The 7,138-nt window shown below is 34.5% G+C and overlaps 1 pseudogene; it reads left to right on the top strand.

The window, feature by feature from the left end:
• Window positions 1-1,484: 1,484 nt before the first annotated feature.
• On the top strand, window positions 1,485-2,464 carry LOC121392787 (annotated as a pseudogene).
• The last annotated feature ends 4,674 nt before the right edge of the window (window positions 2,465-7,138 follow it).

The following is a 7,138-nucleotide window of genomic DNA, read 5'->3' as shown; positions in this document are numbered from 1 at the left end:
CTGAACCCCCCAACAATGAAAAATATATAAATAAATCATTTATCAAAAAAGAAAACTTATCATAAATTCTTGGAGAAGATCAGTTGTGTTTGGTTTAGATATCTAGATGTGGAATTATTATAATTAATTTATAGTGTAGTAGGTACCTACTTGTAGAATAGTATCTAGTGAGGGTCTTGAGCAGGATCATGACTACACATATTATATATTATGAGAGGAGTCTTTCACTGTAATTAACAACTCCTCGGGTTCATAATGAAGAAATACTGCACCAACACTTATAGACGTGTGTCTAATCTATCATTATATTACAATCAGTTTAATAATAAATTGCAAAACTACCTTTTTAAAATCTTGTACTGACAGATCTTTCTCTCCATCATTAAGTTCAGTGCAGAGCAAATTCCTTTGCAGCTTCAGTCTATAACAATTCAATCTGGAATATCACAAAACAGAACTTACTTGTAGACCTAAGCAAATTGGACTTGTCCTGCTTTGTGTATCAGGGAGGCAGTCCACAGAGATTGATCAAACAGGTCCAGAGATTCAGTTACATCATGATTTGCGTTTAAATCTGATGCTAAGATTTAAATGTATGTGATTATAAGACACTTTTTACCTCTATATGTAGTAGACAGAGTCTCTGTTGACGAATAGAATATGTCCGACTTCATTCTCTTCAAGTGGTCTCTTCAAATCATCAATAATATTTCTTAGACTCTTAGCCATTGCAAAATAGAGGTGGGGCTGCTTGTCTTTTATAAAATTTAATAATATTCATAACGGGCGTGGCTCTTTATATTTGTGTGGTCTAATAATTAATTTATGACCGATAAGAATCATTTCATTTTTTGCTCTTCTTTATACCACTACCACCTATGACATAATAAATCAATTAAATAAATTAACAAAGGGTCTTACCCATTGGTCCTTTTTGTTGCTGCTCTTGTTTGAGCTTCAGCTAATTTCTTTTTGTCTTCACGAAGTTTTCTTTCAATGCCACATCATCCCTATCATTAAGTAGGTGGAGTTGCCACTTACATATTATTATATTAACTATTTTATATTGTACTATTAACTCACATCATCTAATTCTCTCTCTCAGCTTTCTTGGTTTTTTTAACGGCTTTTTCTTACCACCTACATAATTAATAAGTAGACTAGAAATATATTATGATACTTACCTTGTCTTCCTGAACATTTTGAAGACCAATTAATTTTATTAATTCTATTGGAGCCACACCCCTCACTTGAGGTCGAAGCAGGTCCAAAATGGCGTCTCTTGCAAGGTGTGCTATATTTCCCAGCCGCCGCTCATCCTCTAGGGTAAGTTTATTTCCAGTAATAGTTAAATTCATTATTTTTCTAGTTTTTTTTCAAAGGCAATCATTAGGAATTTGTTTTACTTTAAAAGACAGTAAGATTTGAGTTTATGTTAATCACGTGATCTCGTTTTAGTCTCTGTTAGATTGAAAGCAGTTAAGAAATACTTCAAAAGATTACTAAATCCATGAAGATGGTAGCTGCTGCAAAATATGCTCGAGCAGAGAGAGACTTAAAACCAGCTAGAACATATGGAGAAGGAGCGTTAGGTAGGTGGAGTTCAGTGTTGGCTGTAGTAACCATAATGTGCATTCAATAGCTCTCTATGGATAAGCAGAAATTTTACCAAAGAACCAAAACCTTCTCACATAATGATATGTATGTCATCTGATCGTGGTTTATGTGGTGGAATACACTCCAGTATTGCAAAGACTGTACGTGGGTTGCTCCAGGAGAGGACAACAGGAGACACTGCTCTTGTATTAGTGGGAGACAAACTTCGCACTATCCAACGTACTCATAGCTCCAATATTATTCTGCTTTCACTGAATTGGCCGACGCCCACCTACATTTCCTGAAGCCTCCTTCATAGCTCGTGAGGTATTAACTCTGGATATGAGTTTGAGTCAGGAGAAATAGTGTACAACAAATTCAAGTAAGAGACACATTTAATATATATAAATTCTATAACAATATATTAGATCTGTGATATCTTTTAACAACATTGCACCTTTTGTACCATTGTCTGTGTTAATAGACTCTGTAAGCACATGCCCTTATTGGTTGTAATTAGATATGTGGGTGTATTCTCTATTATATAGAAGATGAGTATCTATGATGATGTTGATGCAGAAATATTGCGATGCTATCATGAGATCACTTTAGTTAATATGATATTTATGGATTAAAGGAAGGAGCTTGTAGGGACAAAGTGCTCGTATGACAGCAATGGATTCTGCTAGTAAAAATGCAAGTATGTAATAAGTTAGTTATCAGTGCTTGTAATGATCTCTCTCTCTCTCTCTCTCTCTCTCTCTAGGTGAGATGATTGATATAAATTGACGCTGACATATAATCTACTAGACAAGCTGTAATCACACGAGAGTTGATTGAAATCATTTCAGGAGCTGCCGCTCTGTAACTTTGACTGTAGGAAGTTATAATATTATTATGATGACTGTGTTAACTGGTAACATTTGCCTGTTCTAGGATCATAGAAATAGTTAAGATCTGGATCATATAATACTCTAATTTCTCATCAGGATCATAGTCATTGTCTTCTAAATGGAGTGGTCCAATGTATTACGTGGAGTGAGAGGTCCACCCATTCTTGTCACATCAATGCTATCATGTTGTGGTAACCTGAAGTGCCTTTAGTTGATCTTGTAATGTACCTGGCTATACACCCACACATTATATTAGTTTATAACTAGTAACTTACCAACTTGTTTTTAACGTCTCATCTAACTGGCTTTGACTGTGTTCTGTCTTTGTAAAGTGGTTGGTCTGTGGGTGGAGTCTCATCATCACTGCTACTACTGTTTAAGATTGGTATTGGTGCCAGTCATAGTTCTGTTTAATGGGTGGAGTTAATAGGACATAGTGATGCAATATTACCTCATCATTGAGGTGGACCTATCTGGAACAATTTAGAGGAAGTCTTCATTAAGTTCAGCTCCTCTCATTTTGTTTTTATGAGAAATAGACTCACTAGATTGTTTTCTTTTTTAGTTTGCTGATTGGAGGAGAAGTTATATGTAATACATCAGTTATTGTAGAACTTTGTAAGGTAGTAATAGCTAGTTCTTCATCACCACTTAGTACTGTAGGTTTGGGAATCAGTCCTACTCCAGTATAGAAGAATGAGTCTTGTCAGATTCTAGTTCATGAGTTTTAAGTTTGTTTGAATCTGGTTTTGTCACTTGGGTTTTCAAAGTCGGTCAATTTGAGAAGACTTTCTTAACATTACCCTGAACGCTATAATACATCAAACAATAGTTTGTACATGACAATATATTGAAGATACCTCCTGACTACTACTGGTTAGTTCTACTGACAATGGCACTAGTAGTAACTACTAATAGTATGTTGTAGGAGATGGAGGAGGAATTGGTATTTTTTTTTTCACCAAATGCAATATGTTTTGGTTGAACTGTTTTCATAAAGAAAATATTTAAGATGTATAGTTATAATTATTGACTCTACCTTTTTTTACACTACTTGTATCTGATGTTGTAGATAAATCAATGATCTATTAATTTTAAGTAATATTGATATTGATTATCACTGATCTTACTACTAATTGGAAGCTGAGGTATTGAGGGAGGTGGTTGCCCATGACGATGGTAGGTCTCCCGGTGATGTAATTCTATCACGTAGTGTTGCGATACGTCTTATTTTACAAGTACCACAAAGGTAATACTCTCTAATGTTTTGATAATCTCGTGAGTAATCCCTTGTAAATTATATTGATAGATCAAGTAACACCCACTCCACTAATTGTGTAAATAGTATTGCGAAACAAATATTGTTCTAACTTACTTGTCATGGAAGAACAGAAAGGGTAGAACTTGATAAAAGAGGTGTGAGGGGGGGGGTAGTCCTCTCTTGTTGCCATGGTGATAATTGAAATCTCCTTTTACTGTGGTTGTATCAAAAACACTGTCAATATAATTTTAATATAACTATAATTAATAAAGTGGGCGTTACCTGAACTCTAATAAAAATCTTGAGTCTTGAGGTACATAGAGTTGTATTAATAAAAAAAAGGTTGTAATAGACCCACTATTATACCCCCCCCCCCCCCCCCCCAATGATGACATCATAATTACATAATGTTAATGCATACAGCCCTCTTCTGTCTTCTTGGTAATGGACTCGAGTTGTTGCTGGAGTACCTGATAATGCTACACATAACCTTTAATATATGATCAAACTCTTTATTAACAGTGTGACCACCTTGTATACGAATCTATAAGAGATATATAGGACTGTTGTATTATATTGTATATATGGACTTGTTGATGGATCTTTTGCCTTGTGCCTCAAATACTTCGACTGGCTTACCACCCTATAATGACATCATAATGACATGACAATAAATGTGAAAACTTACTTGATACTGACTGGAAAACATGTTTATTATTTTTTTGCTGAGCAAGAAATTATTACATTACCATGGAGACTGATAAATAACATTGTATGTAATTAGTTTACGGACGGAACGGAAACATTCTGAATTTCTATTGAAAGTAATGGGCAAAAAGTTAATTAAATTTAGCTCCGTATACTATATGAGAACATGGTCTACTGCTACAGAGAAAGATTATATTATTTTAAAAACATAGGTAAAGGAAGTTATGGGGAGTTTTATCTTGTTAGAAAAAAAGAGAAAAGAAACAGAACAAGTAAGTTCTAGTAATTTGAATTAATTCAATAGATCCACTATTTGTATTAGCTTGTAATGAAGAACATACGTCTTAGTTCTGGTGGTTTAAAGGAGAGAATGGCTGACACACAAGAGGCAGCTCTTCTCTCCAATTACAACATCCAAATATTGTGTCATATCATGAGTCCTTTCCAAGATGACGAAGGTACTCAAATTAATAAAAGGGCTGGTTTACTGTCAGTTTTAAGGTATTCGGTCATATTGTCATGGCTATTGTGAAGGAGTGATTTATGTTCTCGTCTACAAAGTTATGGTAGTCAATTACTTTCCTGAGGAAAAGTTGTTGAGTTGGTTTGTACGAAATTGCCTTGCTCTACAGGTTGGTAAACTGGATTACAAAACTTGTTTTAAACTGGTTTCTGTTCTAAGTATTTCATGACAGAAAGATAATGCATCGAGATCTTGAAGGTAAAATAATAACGTTATTATTATTATTATTATTGTTATTATTATTATTAGACTCAGAAATCTTTTTCTCAGTAAACATGATGTCATTAAAGTAAGTCCAGTTATTAAAAGTATTAATACTAATATTGTTAGGTTGGTGATTTGGGTATAGCACGTGTTCTAGAAGTTCTCTTGATTTGGCCCATACTGTAGTTGGGACACCATATTAATGAGTCCAGAACTATTTGCTAATAAGCCACCCGATATAGTTTCAAATCAGATGTGTGGGCGTTAGGATGCTGTTTGTTTATGAAATGGATCTCTTAAACGTGCCTTCTCTGCTCGAAATATAAGTGCTTTAATGTACAAGATACTACAAGACAAGTAAGACTGGTTTGATAACTTGTTTTACTGGTTTTGTTAGGTACCTCCTCTTCCATCATGGTTTTCAAGAGATCTTAATGTATTGGTTTGTCAGATGTTATCACAAGAAGCTACTCACAGACCTTCATACAACAATATTACGTACTGAGTATATTCGTTCACATATCCGCCATTTTTTAGCGAGGGGCATAGATAGGAAAAAGAAGACTAAAATAATTTCTATGGACCTTCTCAATTGGTTGATAAAGGATTAAAAATAGACAATGTTTCCAACCTTCATGTCAGGTGTGACAACTATGTCCTTGGATTACGTTTACTTCTCTTTGTACATTAGGTTATGAAACCACTCCCATCTGCTCACACCCCTTCAGCTACACCAACTTCTGTAGAACATAAACCAGAATTATCATCAGCACGAGAAAAACGACGTCGTTTATAAGCAAGAAGCAAGGGGACGTGTTGTATTACGTCGCGTTCAGCAGATCATCTTCCAAATGCATCCCCTCCTACTATGAAGAGACGGACAGTGGAGGGTCTGGTAAAGAAGAAGATGAAGTGATAACAATAATGGACACTACGTTGCATTTACCTGATCCTAAATCACCTCATAGTCATCAACAAAGTCAACATACAGAAGGTATTTTAAAATAATATGTATAAACATATCATGATATTGTTAGGACAAGTAGCGACAGTAGATTAAAAAAAGAGAGAGCGTCAGCATTAAGAAGGTCAGTAATCTACTTGGGGTTATAATATACTGTTAACATGATGAGGTGTATTTTGTAGAGATTGTTGTGATGTTTTAGGACCAAGAGGTAGTTTGTAGAGCACTTTTATTTATTAGATAGAGTGACTCCTGAGGATCGTGGAGGTATGTGTGTATATTAGTATATATATAATATGATGATGTGTTACTACTGTAGAGAGAGATGATAAAGTTGTTAGGAGAGGAGAATTGTCAAACATATTTAGTAAAGTTTACAACAATTAAAACTATGTGAAGAATCTTTAAACATATAATAATAAGAATAAAGTTATTATCTATTTATTATGCTGTGGTCAGAGTCGGAGGGTATAATTGTTTCTTCATCATCTCCCTCTAATTCAGGGGACATCCCCATTTGATAATGGGTAAGTAAAGTGTTTGCCGTTTTTTCCTAAATGTAAACTGGAGGAGAATTTTGTCGTTGAGTTTTAGCTCCTCTTGTCAACTGATTACTTCTCATAATAATGCTATCAACAATCCAGAACCATGATAACCTATATGTATATATATATAAGTCTACAAGAGACATAGGATTATATCACTTACATTCACTATAAATGGTACAATAAATATCACTATAGCAGTCCTTAATTCTTTATTTTGGAATGGTAATAATATTGTACCAACCTAATGACAAAGTAGGACATTCAATGATGACCTTGAACTTGTAGCCTACCTTTCCCAGAAGCTAAATATAGTCAGTGGTCCTATTATTAATTTCATAGTTAACATGACAAGTAGTACTACACTGGCATTGTGCTAGCCAGTAATGGAATTTAAAGGGTTCACCTAGTTTATAGCGTAAGAGGTATCATCAAAGAGATATA

The sequence above is a fragment of the Gigantopelta aegis genome, unplaced genomic scaffold (assembly GCF_016097555.1).
Source record: "Gigantopelta aegis isolate Gae_Host unplaced genomic scaffold, Gae_host_genome ctg4498_pilon_pilon:::debris, whole genome shotgun sequence".
NCBI classification, from domain to species: Eukaryota; Metazoa; Mollusca; class Gastropoda; order Neomphalida; family Peltospiridae; genus Gigantopelta; species Gigantopelta aegis.
This window is presented reverse-complemented; position numbering and strand designations above follow the sequence as displayed.